We start from the raw sequence: 19,038 nt of genomic DNA, 5'->3' as shown, positions 1-19,038 counted from the left end.
ATTCATGTCTATGTGTATGTATGTATGTAGATGTATATGTATGTCTATGTGTATGTATGTATGTAGATATGTATATCTATATGTATGTCTATGTGTATGTATGTATGTAGATATGTATATGTATATGTATGTCTATGTTTATGTATGTATGTAGATATGTATATGTATATGTATGTCTATGTGTATGTATGTATGTAGATATGTATATATATGTATGTATATGTGTATGTATGTACGTATATATGTGTATGTATGTACGTATCTATGTGTATCTATATGTATGTATGTATCTATGTATATGTATCTGTAAGTATATGTGTATGTATGTATGTATCTATGTATCTGTATGTATATGTGTATAGGTGTATTTGTGATTGTGATAATATCTTCCTTATGTGTATAGTATACAAGTTTTTTGGGTTTTAACACTCTAGCCCAGGGGTGGGCAAACTACGGCCTGAGACCCCCCCCAAGGGTTTTCGTGCGGCCTAGGAACAAGTCATCATTCGCACTGACTCTGTTTATGTTACTCTGTTTATGAAATAAATGTGCTTCTTTTGAAGTTTAAGTTTAAGTTTAAGTTTTCAAATATTAACAACATATTAACAACTGAAAATTAATTATGATGTTATTTAGAAAACCCTTTTGTTTTTGCTATTTCAAATATTAATTATTTTACTTAATGAACTATGCGGCCCGCGACAGGGTGTAAATTTGTGTATGTGGCACTTGCACTGGAATGTTTGCCCACCTCTGCTCTAGCCATATTGAAGAGTAGAATACTCTTGTCACTGTTTAATTATAATAGCATCACATTTCCTTGTATGCCCATTTGATAGTTTTATTAATATTTGTTTTCTTTATTATTATTTTCCATACAAAGGTAGCCATAGTTATGGGATCCATCCCACAAACTAGTAGTTCAACAATAGTACATAGTATTATATTGTATTTCTAAATACAGTAGCAAAATAATATGGCACAGAGAGAGAACAGGGGTGCAGAACTTTTGTCAAAAACACATTGACAATGGGCAAGTAAATTAAAAAGTTGACTTGTCTATATAAATGACCCTCTTGTCTTTGTTTTCATAGTGGAAGGCAGGACTGTTAAAAAGTTTACTTTTATTAAGCTGCACCATATAAATGCATGCAGTTGAGATCTGTGACAGCTGAAACACACCGGATATTTCATTTTCTTTTAGTTTTGTACTTTTATTATTAGGATCTACAACTTTAACAAGAATGCATTCCCAGTCTCTAACTGCTGCAGAATCGATAGTAGCATCTGAAAGGACAAATAAAAATTTAGCTCTATATATTATATCCTCGACTTTTGTCAGTAGGTCATCAGATTTTCAGGTTTTTTATTTGTACCTCACCAAAATTTTATCGTAAAAGATTTTCTCAGCCTTGCTATAGTATATGATGTGTTAAACAGATTCTTGTAAAGGTCAGTTTGGCTCACACTGTATTTATTGATCACTCTATCTAAATCACCCACATCTTCTTTATCAGATTTGACCTTTTCACTAAAACATTTTAATTGACATGTATTGTGCTTTGCACTTTTTGGTTTGTTAACAGTGCATCTTTCCTTGTGATAACCTGTTCTGCAAACAATCCGCTGGTTTTCGTTGGTATCAGGGCCATCTCTTACATGCATTGCAAGCTGCAGTTGTTTGATCTTTGTGGGTATCATGCCACAGAAACTTCTGCAACCAAGAATCGTTGAAATTCCATTTCTTTATTTATCATATTCCATGCTATAGTCCGGTTTAGTTTTAAGCTTTTTTTAATTGTAACATTTTATTCAACTTTTCTTCATCTTGCACATGCTTTATAAGAAAACAATCCATCCAGATGCATTCTGTGGAAAAGCTATCATAGTCGCACATAAAATGGTTTCAAGGAATCAGTTGAATGGTTCAAAATAGCAGATTCCTTGGGGGAAACTCTATCCTCCAGTCAGTGAAATTTGTTCTTGTGTAAAACAGCACTGTCTGCTTCCATTGTTTGTATCTACAAAACTTGTGGCTGCTTTCAGCCCTAATCAATACATATCAGTAAATAGACAATGCACTGGTATTGTACATGCTGGTAAGAATGAATGACATTTGACGGAGTCATATCAGAGACTTATAAAAATGGTACTAGCAGCTGCCTCACTTGGAACTTAGTATTAAGAGGTTAGTGTTAGGACTGATTGACCTGGTGACAGAATAATGTGACTGGGTAGGGCATGATGCTACATATCTGCAGCATGATGCACCAGTGCTTGTCATCACTGCAAACTGTCACACTGAAGATATAGCGATGTGACTGAAAAATTGCTAATGATGAGTTAAAAATCTAAAACATATACACACATACACTTAATGTCTTTTCTTCATTTATTTTCATGATTGTTAACTGACACAACATTTGTGGTATTAGTCAATAAAAAACTTAGTAGAGATTCAGAAATCTTTTCATTTCTTTGATGTAATAAATTTGATAGCTGTTCCAATTAAGAATATTTCCATATATTGGACAGTTTGTTTTCCTTTTATTTATTATTTTCTCACACCAATACTAATTCTACAGTGACTGCAAGTCAATTGATACTGGACATGATGACATAGTTAATGGTTCTCACTGCTCGGCTCCTTAAAATGCAGTTAGTCTAAACAGTATTAAAATTTTTCTCTCTCCTTTCATCATGGTATATAGTCAGTAATTATTTTGTTAACCCCAAACTTGTATTTACATTTCTACCCCATCAATAAATGGGTCTTGATTTTGCTTTGTTATATGATGTCCACGTGAAATTGACCAGAGCTATTTGCGCTTCGAATATTGACCCACTAATGTTTCTTTTTCATATTATCAGCTGTCGTCTGTTGTATCCTTTTATAGTGAAACTCATCATACGTCTTCATGAGATGAACATTTATAAAACTTTATTTTCAATATTTGTATTTGAACCGCTCTATTGATGTTACCACTGTTGAAAATTATTAATGTTTCCTAAATTCTTTTATGTTGTTCTTGTGGCTGGGAATACATAATAAAAGTTTCAAATGGCTATTATTTTGTTTTTCTCACCCATGCGACAGAAAAATCTAGCTGTTTTGCTAACCTTACTTTTCTTATCTCAGTCTAGTCGTCTCAGTCAAGGTGTCTATGCACTCAGAACTACTTTTTAAAAAAGAAACCCTTGTTGTCTGCTGCTGTGCCTGATGTTGTTCTTCTAAAATCAAACAACAAAAATATATAACAAAAAACATAGTAACTTATGTCAATCCATCTTTGAGAACACACCATACGAAAACATTTTGAGAGAGAGACCGTGATACACATGCATACAATGTCGAGATTTTTTATATTATGCTAGTTTGTTCCACACAGCATAGTAAATTTTATCCCATATGCAGGCATTGCTCAGTACATTTTCATGTCAGTGTCATTAAATGTAGCTAAAGCTACCTAACTAGTTTTAGATACTTCGTGTGAACCAATATACTGTTTGCAACAATTAATGAACTGACATGACAATTTACTGTGCTACAGATGGGACAAAATTCTCATTGCTGTGTGAAATGAACTATGACAGAAAACACTGATCTGTGCACACAGACTATAGACCTATACACTTCATAGCCTCCCAACTCTCTTAACAGCTACAGAAAACTTAGTAACAGCCAGAAATGTGTTATGTCAAACAAACTTTATTCTAATTTTGTTAAGCATATCCATTGTGCCCCAGTTGAATCAAAAATATGCTTACAATATTTAATGACAAATATTGCACTTACCAGCCAGAATGAATCATTTATCCGTCAGCACATAGCCTCTACTACTACAACAGAAGTGTGGGCCCAGTATCGTTCCATTATTTACAACGTAATTTTCTAAATCAGACCTGATGAAAATGAAAAATTCTCTTATAATAAATATTAGTTATTTCTTGTTAATATGATATAACATTCATGTATTAAATGTAATAATACTTCAATACCATGCAACGTTTTATGTTGTTTTTGGGGGGGTTTTTTTGGGCTCATGCATAACTACTGTGTACTTAGATGACACGGTCACGCCACAGTCCCCGTACACGTTTGTATTAATGCACCACGTAAATATTTGCACGTAAACTATTTTTCAAAAGTGAGAAGTTATTTTTTACTTTAAAGGAAATTATTGGGTGAGAAAAAGAATCTTCGTTGGGTTTTGGACCGAGACTAGGAAATCCCCCTCGGCAAGCCTCGTGGGGAGACAAATAATGTAACCCCTTGACTGGGATTGCCTTGTCTCGGTCCAAACCCCAACATAGATTCTATGTCTCTTTCTCACTCTGTCTCCAAATGTATGTCTCGTGCTCTCTCCATATATATCTGTCTATTTTTCTCTCTATCTCTTGCTCTGTCTCTCTTGTTCAATCGAGTGAGAGGCTCCCTCTTGCTCTGTCCCACTTACTCTTTCTATCCTTCTTCTCCCTGTATAACTTTGTCTTAGGCTTTCTCTGCTTTTCTTGCTTGATATCTCTTGTTCTGTTCTATCTCACTCGCTTTCTCACGCTCTCGTTTTCTCTCTTTCTGTCTCTCGTGCTCTGCGTCTCGCTTCTCTGCACCTGTCTCTCGCTCTCTGTCTTTCACTCGCTCTCTTGCTCTGTCTCGTGCTTTCTTTCGCTCTGTCTCTCGCTGTCTCGCTCACTGTATCTCTCTGCTCTTCTGTTATCTATATTTTGGCGTCTGTGTACTGCATGCTATGGCCTGTTATTTCTAGTGTATGTGCACATTGGTTTTGGAAAAACATAGTTGACACCAACTCTTCACTAATTATGTTGCACCTAGGAAAATACGAGTTCACGCCTTACAAGTGATAAGGTGCGTTAACAAACACCGCAAGCACGTACGTTCAGCAAATGACTATCATCCATCCTGTACTCGTATCCTTCATTAGCGACAATGACCCCCCCCCCCCCCCGTCATATAAACGCCGGTCACTTCTCTAGCCCGATGGCGACAAAGAACAGTTTTCAATTCAACAGACGGGTAATCTCAAGGTCTAAGCCACTGTATACTAACCATTTACAAATCCTCCCGTAAGTAATTATTTACATTTACTACTATCGATACAATAAATATCCGATCAATTATATACATAAAGTAACCGATGCAAAAAAGTTCTTGACAACATCGTATTCCTGAGTCCTGGGAGTGTTGACTATGTTAGCAGAAGACAACATTTAATGGTCATTACCTGTATGTTACATATTTTTCAACAGGAATTATCATCTGCAGATTAATTGAAATTTTATAAAACAAAAACTTTGCATACGTGTAACTGGTGTGAACACCACCAAGCAAGTCTAGTACTTGACGTGTCATCAATACCAGGGATACAACTTAGTTCCATATGATTAACTATGATTACAGACTTACCTTTATCCAGCATAGGAAACCTCTTCTGACAAAATCGACATGTGTATCGTAGAACTCCGTTGATCCGTCCGCCCGAAACAGCACCAAACACTCATTTCACATTATAGGGGGCTGTGTACATATATACAGACGAACCATTTTTAATTAGGCCTCGCCAAGGCTGATCTAGCAAAACAAACCACATGACAAAATTCCACGAGTTACCGAAATATTGATGTTACTTCACAGATAACCCTAACCCTAACTCGAAATGACAAAATCCATTTTCTTACACAACTTCTGGACTGATTTTCATGAAGCAATTACCTATCTATCAGGCTTCATGAGACATGTATCGTATTGAAAACTGCATCCAGATTACCCCATCTGTTCGTAGGCTATTGACAGAAAACTGTAACCCTAACCCTAACCAATGCTACATCGATGGGAAATCACAAAAATCCGAATTTCTTCCAAACTACTAAAAACAATTTTCATGAACCAAGTTCCGATCTTTCGGGCTCCATGAGACACGTATTGCTGTAAAAGGTGCATCCAAATCATATTGTCATTGCGTTATTACTAGAAGCACATAACCCTAACACTAAACCTTAACCCTAAGTCACAAGAATCCGATCTTCTAACGAATGCATCGACCGGTTCTCACCAATGAGGTATTTTTGGATTACTCTCATGAAGACACACCTTTGGACATAGGTATCATAGAATTCCGACGATCCGTCCGCTACCTTAGTACCAAACACTCGTTTCACATTATGGGGGCGTTGTAGGTCGCAGACATGCGGACGAACCATCCTTATGTTTGTCTCACCAAGGCAGATCTAGCAAAGCAAACCGCATGTTAAAATTCCAAGGCGGTTTCGAGATAATCAGAAAATATTGATGTGGCAACTTGGCCATTTTACCTCCAGCAGACCGTCTTGCGGTGCTAGTTTGCAAGACGGGCTTGATTGCAATTTATGTCGTACATGGTATGTTTTGTCACTCGAATCCAAATAACTCCATAAGCCCTCAAGCTACCTTCATAGGCTAGGTGTCTCAGCATGCGTATTTACTGGGCTCATCTGGTTGGGCCAATGTCAGCAAGCAATTCAAAGGGGTTACCAAAATATTCACCGACAAAGACGAAATTCATCTAAAAATGACAGTCAAAATTTTATTGAAAGGTTATAACTTAGCCATAAAATCAAGCTCTCTATCTCATCAAAGTATCAATAGATTTATCACCGTAAGATCTGTCGTTGGATACAGGTATCATAAAACTCCGATGATCCGTCTGCTCACTACAATACCAAACACTCATTTCGCATTATAATGGGTGCTGCAGGGTGCAGAAAGACGTACGCACCATCTTTACATTGGTTTACCCAAGACAGATCAAGCAAAGCAAACCGCTTGAAAAATTCCCAAGATCTTGGGAAAATAGTTACTTCATGGGTAACCCTAAATCCTAACACAACATGACAAAAAATTAATTTTTGTTCCAAAATCTCTCGACCGATTTTCATGAACCAAGTACCTATATATAGGGCTCCCTGAGACACGTATTGCAGTGAAAAGACCATAAAAATCGCTAGGTCCATTCTTACGTATCATCACAAAACTGCATCACTAACCCTAACCTATGATAATCATAAGGGAAATCACAAGAATCAAAATTTCTCCCAAAGCACTTGACCGATTTTCATGAAAGAAATACCTATCTATCGGGGTCTATGACACACGTACTGCAGCAAAAAGCGCATTAAAATTGCCGGGTCCATTCGTACGTTATACCAGAAAACCGTAACCCTAACCATAACCTATATAAACATATGGGAGATCACAAAAACTCAAATTTCTCATAAACCACTAGACCAATTTTCATGAACGAAATACCTTTTTTATCGGACTCCATGAAACAAGTATTTCAGTGAATACGGTTTCCAAAATGATACTCTGTTCGTACGTTACTACCGGAAAACCGTAACCCTAACCCTGTCACAAGAACACAATTTTCTCACAAATGCCTCAACTGATTTTCATCAGCGATGTATCACTGGATTCATCTGCTCAATATGCATTTTTACATTATAAATTCTCTACTTGATTATTTCGATTCAAGTCTCTCTGCTTTTACCCCAGTACATAGTTTTTAAAAAATATCAAAAAGGTGCAAAATACTCTTTATTTTGTCAATGAAAACCTATCAGTGAGTACTTATCTTCTATGCGCGGCATCCTTCACAGGCTTCTGGTTATGTCAAGGATTAAATAAAAAATGACTTCTCTGTTACAACATTTTCTATGTGTCAAACCCTAAGTACATTGTTGAGTTCATCGTGTATACACACTTTCCAGACACTTGCACTCATCTCCTGTATTCATATCATTATTATTCCCAATGTTAGATTAAAATACACTGGAAAGCATCATTATGATTACCAGGGCCCAAATTTGTGGAATAGTCTGCCTCTTCAACTTAATCATAATGTACCTGCAACACAATTCAAGAAAGCTCAGAAAACTTACCTTTTCTGCAGTGAATCGACTTGTGCTATTTTTCACCTGTATTCTTTTTTAAATGCATTTTTGTCACAGTATGTGGTATTTTCCATTGATACATTTATCCAGACAAAAAAAATACTTTCAATTATTATTATTAGTAGCAGCAGTACTTGTGCATACTAGTTACCTCTGTCTGCATAGGTTTGAGTCTCGGATTCAGCCAATGTGGGTATGGGAGAAAGCTTGCCAGTAGTTTTTTCTTGGGTTGGTGGTTCTTTCCAGGGTTTTGCATTGTATGTGTCCTTTACATGTTACACTGTTATCATATTTTGTGTACAATGTAATTTTTGGTGTTTAACAAGCTCTTAAAAGAACTAATTGGCATCTTGTTTATGTTAAATTTCTATTTAGATTAAAAGAGATTTTTATTATTGGAAGATGATTTATGCATCCTTTCAAAACCTCTTCTCTGCTTAACCACTAATGTCATTATTAGAACAATGGTAGCTCACCATGAAGTGTATTAAGTATTTTGAAGGAAAGATGTAAGCCTTCTTCTTTAAGTCAATGCAAACACTGATGGGACTGACCTATGGCCGCATGTGTCCCAGTTAAATATTAATGTTTTATGCAGATGCTGTAAGAAATATTTAAGAATCTGTCTTCCCTGAATCATGTGGATGTTTATGGCAAATTTTTTCCATTAGATGTGTTACATCACACAAACATGGCATTAGTTCTATGAAACATTTAGTTTGTTGAATAAATCCTCAAGCCTCTTTCAGTTAACAAATAACCAGAATTGCTTGTTCTACTTGACTGTTATTAATGTCATTGTCATTCATTTAGTCAACAAATGTTTTCTCAATCTTAAATCTGTTAGCATGTAGATTGCCTTCATGTTTCAGTCATTCTCCTGTTCTCACCATGAAAGTAAGTCACCATATATACATTGTTTGAAGCTGCTGAAATAGACAACGTATTTTCCTCAATATAGGACCCGCACTTGGGAGAAGTAGACAGTTACGGTTTTGTAGTTTCAACTCAGGGGTAGGGTTGGGAAAGGAGTGTGCTGTTCTTTTAGCCATTTCTACATTTGTAACTGTACTGAACTGGAGAGGAAAAAAAAACAAATGCAATTATGCTCTGTGAATTTAGCATGGGAATTTTTTTATAGTCATGCATGCCAACTACTAAACAAACATAATGCAAGAAATTATTCTATGAAGTGCTGGTTGGGGTGGGGTGGGGAATAGAAACAATAATGGTAGAATGATATGCGAGAAGGTAAAGAAATCAGATGAGGATCTCACTCCAATTAATTCAGAACCCTTTATGTACCATAATTCCTATGATACAAATGTAGGAATTGAATAGCGATGGAATATAATGACAGTTACCCAGGTTTCTGTGAGTTATTCGGGTTTCTTTAGCTTTATGGGCCTTACGTGTTGGCAATATTAATGAGAGTGTATAAACCCAGAGCTTGTGATGTCTTACAGCAATCAGCCACCAGGGGCCTGTTTATAGTGGTGTCAAGCACTGGGGCATCATGATGCAGACATGTGGCATGATATCCCTCTTGGTCACATTACCCTGACACTGGGCAACCAGACCACCAGGGCAGTGTGAGAAAATAGTAGTCTTGTAATATATATATATATATATATATATATATATATATATATATATATATATATATATATATATATATATATATATATATATATATATATATATATATATATATATATATATATATATATATATATATATATATATATACACACACACACACACATACATGCACCTCCTGAAATGGAAAATAATTTAACGAAAGGAAAATAAATAGTTTGCCTTATCATTTCCCATTATTAATTTTATGTCTTGGCCTGTGCACTTTATATATAGGGACTAATACTGATTTTAATTTTAATGATAAAAATACATCTGATAATTGTGAGAAGGTAATTGTGAGAAGACAGTAGATATACAATCTAGGACGGAAACAGAAGTCAAATAAAATAATGTCTTTTGATTCAATTATTTCCCTATTTGAAGAAACGAATTGTGGATGCTGAGAATTAGCCTAAACGTATGGTCTTATGTACATGCAAGTAATAAAAGAAATATTGTATGATGTTAAATGTTTTATTAATTTTGTTTATTTCACACAGAAACATTAAAGACCACAACATCTGAATACAAAATGAATTTGAAATCATGCAATGAAAAAGACATTGCCATTTTTTAATTTCTTTCCTTAATACTTATTACAAGGCCTCTTAACATGTGAAACAAGTCTTTATTTAAATGCAAAAACTCAAGCACCAAAAATGCAACTTCTTAGTGCATAAATTTTAGTTATAGTTACAACGAAATTAATGGTGTTTACAAATCACAAAATAACTTATACACTCGTCAGAAGCTGTCCAGGTGTGTAAATTCTTGAAAAACATTTGGGACACAATGGGGGTCAATGGAGGTGGGAGACTGGTAAAAAGATTTTGAAAAGCAGGACATCTTTTATGTACAGCATCTTATCTATCTGAAAACATTATTAAAGCATATACTGAATGAAATGGTAGCAAATTATGAAGAATGCAGTACAACTTGTCATTCATTTAAATCACTGTTGTAGACCTAAAGGACAGACATGGTAGGCATTTGCAGGCTGGGAAAAAGCCTTTCAGTGTCCAGGGAAGCCATATAATGGTGACTGTGACAAAAAGCCAATTCTAAATATTTCCAATGGTAAAATTGGAGTACAGCTTCTGCATTTATTGGGTATACATTTTTAAAGCTTAATTCCTCAATTATTCATTTGCAAACACTCAGTGTAACTTTCACTACATTACTGTGCAGAGATTTAAAGTCTATAAAGCAATTAAAAGCCAAATACTGTATACTTACTGAAAAGAAAATTTACACTTACAAGGAATGTACTTCAATAATTTTCGTCTGCACCCACGTATTTTGTTTGCAGAGGTACATTGTACCATTATTTAAAAAGTTCAGGTGAAACACTTAACATGTATACTGTACTCTTACATTAAAGAACTGTACAATTTGCAATTGCAAATGACTTGCAGTCACAATTTGAAAATCTCAATGACAATGTTTGGACTGAATACAGAAAATATATGCATTTCAAAACATGTTAAGCTAGGTAAGTAAATTATGAAACAACAGTGTACATGTTTTATACACAATGGATTTTTGTTACCAAAAGAACAATTTTTCTGGGAAATTCATCAGACTAAATTTTCACCACAAAACATTGGTCATTTGGATGTCGTTTTTCTAGAAAATCAATAAATGAAATGTATGGTATCCAAAAGTGGTTTACTGTTGCAAAGGCAACATTCTATCATGCATGTACATATTGTTCACTTTGTTACTTGACAGGAGGAACACATCCACTACCCACTGTTTCGTGCCCATAGGCAACTACTTTCTACCCAGATAGCCACCAAAATATTTTATGTGAATACTCTTTGGACAACAATTATTGCCCATGGTTTGATGCCAGTTCATGTTTCATATATTTATGAACATATATACATATTTAGTGTTTTAAGCCAATTACTGACACAAGTACAAGATATAAAGCATGCACACATGATAATCTAATTATTTAAATAGTGGAGCTCCCCCCACCAAGATTCATTCAATTTTAGCTTATTTACTACATGTTCCATATTTTTAAGCTTTGCTTTTAGGGCTGATTCATTTGAACGTAAACAGTACCCAGGGAAGGCAGTTTAAAAAAAATATATGTACATTGATTTCACAGGTTTCATATTTAAATGATAAGAAAATTCTATAATGCATCAATGGGTGTGTATCCCACTTTGAAAGTGCCTTCCTGGGTCCCATGTATGATTTAATGGAATAGCAATTAATCTGGCTGCCATCATTTAAGTTTAATCAGCAATCAGAAGTAATCTGTAATATGCTTTTTACATTTCTTTTAATTTTTTTACCAAGCTGAAATAATAAGCAACATCTTAACCATTACTCAATAACACAGTCATGTAAAATGCAGTTGGAGCAGATGCCTTTGCTAAACAAGAAAGGTAAACAATAATGAAAAGTGGAGCTCTATTAATTGCTCTTGCAACAGAGCAAAATTTTAACATGAGTAAACCAGGACTGCTTTTTATGAGTAAAATCATGGAAACAGCAGAAAGTGTGGTCAGAAATGTACATCCCTTTCAGTATTACTGTATACTGAGTTAGCAATACAAATAACATGTTTACTAATAATTGGTGATTCTTGATAATTTGTGCTGTTGAAGACTGACGAATTCTGCTTGTGCTCTGACAGACGAGGCAGAGGTTGCATTCTCTGTGTAAATCTGCAATCTGTAGCAGGTACATGGATTTCAGTGGAGCATAACCTTGTTCCTCTCAATCATGAGAATGACATTCATCACTTGATCTAAAAGATAAACGTACAATATTTAATGACAAATAATGCACTTAGCAGCCAGAAGGAATCATTAATCCATAAGCAACTTTCACTCTATTACTTGCAATATTTCCAAGACAGAAGAATACATTTTCAAAGAATCCGTGAACTTGAAAGTTTTAGCACATGTTTATCCGCTAGGGTCCGTATTTGAAGGATGTTTTATACGTAGGTGTAATTTTACAATTAATACTATGGACAACATAAGTATGTCACAAACAGTTTCACCTCCTATAAAGAAAAGAGAGTTAAATACGATAGTGACACAGATCTCTAATTACCAATGAATAATCTAAAGCAAGATATTACTCTTCGTTACAGCTAGTACTAAGTATAACTACAGTAGAGCTGAGTAGCCAGTATCGTTTCATTATTTACAATATAACTTCTCAAAATTGAAACTGATGAAAATGAAAGTTTCTTGTTACAAATATTAATTATTTATTGTCAATTTCATATAACATCCATATATTAAATGTGATAATACCTGATTACTATGTGACGTTTTATGTTATTTTTCTTTGCTCATGCTAATAACCTGTGTAATTGGGATGCAATGGTCACACCACAGCTTCATTAACATATTTGCATTAATGAGCCACATGTAAACATTTGCACATGAACTATATTACACTAGTGAAGAGTGGCCGAGTGGTCTAAAGCGCTCTCCATTACAGATCACTGCCATCTCACCTATGTCTGCGTGGGTTCGAGTCTCGGATTCAGCCAATGCGGGTATGTGGGAAAGCTTGCCAGTAGCTTCTAGTGGGTCGGTGGTTCTTTCTATGGGTTTTCCCTGGTTCTTCCTCCACCATTAATACTGGCCGCCATGTATAGTGTATCGTGTGCTGAAAAATGGCGTTAAACCCTACAACAACAACAACAACACTAGTGAAGAGTTCTTTTTGCTTTAAAGGAAAATATTGGGTGAGATAAATAATATACGTTGGGGTTTGGACTCCCCAATGTAACCCCTTGACTGCGATTTACTTGTCTTGGTTAAAACCATAACATAGATTTTATATGTATTTCCCAGAAAGGAGGAATGGACAGGTGAAAATAATGAGAACGAAGTAAGAATTATTTTATTTAGCAAACAGAAAATGAATTTCTTTTTTTCTGAATTTCTATAAAGGAATGAATCAATTTAAAAGATTTTTTCCATATCATTCCAGAATAGTTTTCCTTTTAAAAATATCATAATATATTTAAAAAAAGTTATGGCAATTAACATTTCAGATGAAATGTTACTATTAGGAATTGTTATGTTAATAGATTTAGGTGTGGATCTCATCAAGAAAAGGAAAAACATTTTTTCTGCAGTAAAATTGCAGCAACTTTTTTTCTTCTTTTTTGGAAACATTTTGGTGAAATCTGTAACAGTTATAGAGTTAGTGAATTGCATCAATGTTTGTTGAAAAATCAATTTTATGCTGCCAAATAATAATATAAAGATCATGAAATAAATATATCACTCTTTAAATGACTAGCAAACAATTCATACAGTGACAATAGTATTAATATTTGTACGTAAGAGCATGGAAGCATTATGGCAGTTTCACTTACATTTAGCTATGCAAGTCAATCAACAGTTTGTTATTCATAAATACTTATATCTACCATATTTACCATATATGTTGTGACACCATAAATCAATTCTGAATGTACATTTTTGTGCACTGTATGTTCTGGGACACATTGTTTCTTTTCCAGTCTTAAGTTGTGGGCACGTTTTAAATCATTTGAAAATTACGTCGGAAAATGCACTCCAACTTAAATTTTTATTTAAAAAATTATAAAACTCTACTTTTGTTTAATCCATTGCAGCATCATCTCAACAACCCAACCCTTCTCCTGCACATATACGATCCATTCCTTCAGTGCATGAATATCTTTTTAGTTTTGCCATACAGTGAAAATGTATTGCTGGACGCAACACATCTCCTTAAGCGGAAACTGCATGGACTAAAGTCATTTTATTTAAGATCTGCACCAGTCATGCTAATTCTCACACTTTCAACCACCATCTTATTGACAGTCCATCCAGGAATGAGATCAAACCACACTGGAATTTCATCCATGTTAATGATCATATTGTCTGCAAAATCATCTACTCTTCTGGGCTTCATGAATTCATCAAATGATTTTATTTTCTCCAAATCATCTAGGTGACCCTGGATCATCGATGTCCATGCATGAAGTACTATATTATGTCACTTTAAAAATTGTTTCATTATTTCAATTTTATTTCCAAAATTCCTGTGAAAACTGGTCAAATAGAAGCAAAGTAGTTTCCTTATGTGGGCCGACTGTGTGTGTGTGTATATATATATATAAAAAATCAGAACACTTAAAAGAATCCAAAATCGGCTTGCTTTGAAAAAAAATAACCTTCATATTGATATCCTTTAAAAAATAATCGGCTTAAAAGTATCCAAAGTTGGCTTCCAAGGTCAGCTTGCTTTGCAACAAAAGAATAACCTTTGTCTTCAATATCCTGCTGGCAAAATGACAAATAATGATTTTTATTTCCAAGATACTGCCATATAATTGAAGTGGATATAATTTGAATTTGATTTGATTTGAATTTTTTTATATACGTAGCTATAACAATTTTTCAGTCATATCGCTACGATGTCTGCAATGTGGCAGCTTATAGTGATGTCTAACACTGGGGCATCATGCCGCAGACATGTAGCATGATGTCCCACCCAGTCACATTATCCTGACACCAGGCATACCAGTCCTAACACTAACCTCTTAATGCTGAGCAGGCAGGAACTGGATATAATACAATCTTGGTTACTTCGCACATAACACTGTGTCATGGGTGAATGGCACATACCTTCAAGCAATCATTCATGTCTCTGCTGCATATTTGGAGTGTGTGGATACATTTTCTTTAATGCTCATGATGGAAAAAAGAGAGGAATAAGTGATAACAATACAATGTTAATTGATAACAATACAATGTTAATTTCTTTCATTTTATTATCAAATAAGTGTTTTGTTTATCAATTTTAATGCAACATGGGGGTACAAATTAAACACAAACTTATTTCATTTTTTAAGTCTTGGAACATATGACCTAGGTGTAAAAAACGTTTCACCATAAGTTCTAGTACATGAAAAAAATTTGTGTCCAATATATACAGTTATTATTAATAGGCAAGCAGCAAAAATTATAATAGTAATATTGATAGACAATGAAGCCTCTGCACTAACAATAATGTTTAAGTTCAAAATAGATCATCCATTTATTAGAACCACCACAATTTTCTCTCTAAAATGCTGCGAAATGTAGTAGATTGTTCATATGTTAGTTTAATTATCTGATTATATAATACAGAGAAAAAAAGTATCTCTTAAATATATACCTTGAAATGAAGCAACATTGAACACTGATAAACTGAACTAATTTTTTTCAGCAGCTTAAACTATAAAAATTGATGTTAAAAAAGTAAACTAAGTCAAAGTACTGTCAACAATGCTCATTACATTGCTATTGAGACAAATGATGCCTCTAACTTGCATAATCTAAATTCAGATCAAAACTTGCTTTAACTGCATTCAAATGCATGAAATTGGAGTATTATCCATACAACTGAACGGGAATGACTGCAGTGAAAGTGTGTAGTATCCAGTGTGCTCAAGAAACAAAAATCTTAACATCTAAATCAACATTCGTCGGGGGCCCCTGAGTGGCCGAGTGGTCTAGAGCACTCTCCGTTACGGATCACTGCCATCTCACCTCTGTCTGCGTGGGTTCGAGTCTCAGATTCGGCCAATGTGGGTATGTGAAAAAGTTTGCCATTAGCTTCTCGAGGGTCGGTGGTTCTTTCCGGGGATTTTCCGGGTTCTTCCTCCACCATTAATACTGGCTGCCATGTATAGCCTATCATGTGCTGAAAAATGGCGTTAAACCCTACAACAACGTCAACAACATTCGTCATTTTGATTAATTTACCCAAAAAATCTAATGTAATCTGGTAACGCAGCATTTCCCTTTACCTTTGATGATGTAATCCTTCTGGAATTGCCCACTGCCTTTATTGGATCACTGAACAAATGAAAGAAAAAGAAACATTTTGCATTAGATGTCTGAACACCCTGTATACCACTGATGGAAACAAAAAGGAATCAAAACATACCCATCTTACATAATTTATTTCACCAACAGAAAGCAGAGGTCACATTTAATTGCATAAAGAGGTACCAAGTCTATTTGTAACTATCAGAAAATCTAGGTGATTAATATTTACATCTGAGTTAACATTAAGTCAGTACTCAGAATTTAGTCCCTACCTTTCTTAACGTATACCCCTCCTCCTGCTGGCTCAACAGTGTAATCATATTGTTTGTTTATTGACTGGTGTGTGTGTGTGTGTGTGACTTGGATTTTTAACGTAGCTCTAACAAATTTTCAGTCATATCGCTACAATGTCTGCAGTGTGGCAGTTTAAAGTGATGTCTAGCACTGGGGCATCATGACACAGACATGTAGCATGATGTCCCACCCAGTCACATTATCCTGACACCAGGCATACCAGTCCTAACATTAACCTCCTAATGCTGAGCGCCAAGCGAGGCAGCTGTTAGTACCATTTTTGCAAGTCTTTGGTATGACTCGGCTGGGGATCGAACACACGACCTCCCGCATTTGAGGCAGACGCTCTAACCACTAGGCCACCGAAGTGGTTTGTTTATTGACTGGAAGGCATTTTAGTTACTCTTTGTAACAGTGTCACTTTAGTACAGTTGTCTAAGTTAGAAGCTGTGCACAGTCAGTGATAAAGCATCTTTTTGAATCAAAGCTGTGTTGCTACATGAAGTTTTATCACAATACTTTGTGCTTTGATTTCATCTGGGACTTATTACAATATTATCAATTTCTGAGCTTTCTGGACATAGGACGAAAGAGTTCTTTGTCTCTGGTAGAATTAACACATGATATATTTTCTTGACTGGCAATTTTATTATTAATTGTTAGATGTTAATATTTTGGGATGCATCATACAAAGTTGTTTTTCAGTTTGGCCAGTGCCTGTGAACTCTCTCTCTCTCTCTCTCTCTCTCTCTCTCTCTCTGTACTTATTACCTACAATGTAAAATTGCTTTTACTCTGAACTTTAGGGAAAAGTTTGCTCTACTTGTGATACAGAGACTATCAATATACTAGAACAGCAGTAGTTAAAAGCAACAGCGGTTTATAAACATTCAAACTCATCAGCTAACCCATCATGTAAAGCTGAGTATTAAATGATACTAAATCATCACTACGAATATCTCACCCAAGAAAGATTGAAATTAATACTGCACATAATAATACAATACGTGTGCAATAACTTATATTTACATGCGAACAATTCAAAGTGAAATATCTAAGACATAATGGAATTAATGTGTTTAATCTAGAAAAATTATTAATTGTTGCTCACAGAAGGTTAAACCATTTAGTGTATTGAAGTAATCACAACAAATATTGCACATTTTTCATGTTAATGTTAAAAATAATACATAATTCAAAATGCCGATCCATAGCTGAAGGAACGGAAAATGTACCATTTTTTATGACAAATTAAAATGTTCCCACTCTATTACAAAATAAATAATATTTCCCTTTCACACATTAATGTATAGCATATATGTTATGAGATGTGGCAGACAACTTTAGATAGCTTTTTATGTCTCATGCAGAATATGGGATAGTCAGTCACACCCATACTTCTAGTATGGATGCTTATACGAGTCACCTATGATATATCAAATGGAAAATATACCTTTGTAGCATCACATTTCTCAGCTTGTCCTTAGCCGCTGACTCATCTACACACCTTTATCAGAGGAATGGTCATGTGAACATCTTTTCGACTATCAGGTGACAAGGCCCATTTGTAAAAGTCCATATAATTATCAAAATCAGCTGAAATCTACACTAATCTGCAAACAAAGTTAACAAAAAAAGAGAAAAAAGTTACAATGAAGAATTATATTTCAAGCACAAATGAACTATAATGACATTATTGTCAGCTGTTAAAACATTTCATCGATCCAACAACTTTACCCATGAACAGTTATGCTGGCAATAATAATATTCTGATAATGATGTTAAAGGTTGTCCATAAAGCACGTATGCAAACAATTGATGATTTTTTACCCCCTTTTCCATTACTCATTGCAAATCATACATTTTGTATCCACCCTTGTGTAACTACATTGCTGAGTCACCACTCCCTTTCCAAGAATAGATGGGACAATTGAATTTTAAAAGATGAAGTTATTAGTAGTCATTAAAAATAAGCAGCGGTTTAAATTAATACCATGTAAAACAAACTTGGAAAATGAAAGTAGGAAAGTATTAACATTAACTATAATAGTGATACAAAGGTTGAATTTTACAGAAATCGTAACCAATGCTTTTCTACAGCAATTGTAAATATTTATCTCTAATAATAGTTTTAAACAAGTGACAGCAGCTAATATTTAGTTGACCTTAACTTTAATAGTCAAATATCAGACAGTGAATACAATTTTGATATCAACTTTAGAAAATTGGAATATTATTAGCCTTATCATCATTTGGAAAGACTGGACCTCAAATTTTATCATAAGCTTCGATATCATCAAAATCATGAACCATAACAGTTCTTTTC

The 19,038-nt window shown here is 34.6% G+C and overlaps 1 long non-coding RNA gene across 2 annotated transcripts; it reads right to left on the bottom strand.

Annotated features, from left to right (window-relative positions):
* Positions 1 to 10,043: 10,043 nt before the first annotated feature.
* LOC149799005 (uncharacterized) lies at positions 10,044 to 18,398 on the bottom strand. Of its 2 annotated transcripts, none has more exons than XR_016421053.1 (3): positions 18,166 to 18,386; positions 16,353 to 16,445; positions 10,044 to 12,355 (listed from the first exon to the last, which is right to left on the bottom strand). It is a non-coding gene; the product is annotated as an uncharacterized LOC149799005 (long non-coding RNA). The 2 variants fall into 2 exon arrangements; XR_016421054.1 differs by lacking the exon at positions 10,044 to 12,355 and adding an exon at positions 15,224 to 15,293 and having other exon boundaries at positions 18,166 to 18,398.
* Between the last annotated feature and the right edge of the window lie 640 nt (positions 18,399 to 19,038).

Source organism: Sinohyriopsis cumingii, chromosome 5 (genome assembly GCF_028554795.1).
Source record: "Sinohyriopsis cumingii isolate HCF-2022 chromosome 5, ASM2855479v2, whole genome shotgun sequence".
NCBI classification, from domain to species: domain Eukaryota; kingdom Metazoa; phylum Mollusca; class Bivalvia; order Unionida; family Unionidae; genus Sinohyriopsis; species Sinohyriopsis cumingii.
The sequence above is the reverse complement of the archived record's forward strand: the minus strand, read 5'-3'. Positions and strand labels throughout refer to the sequence as shown.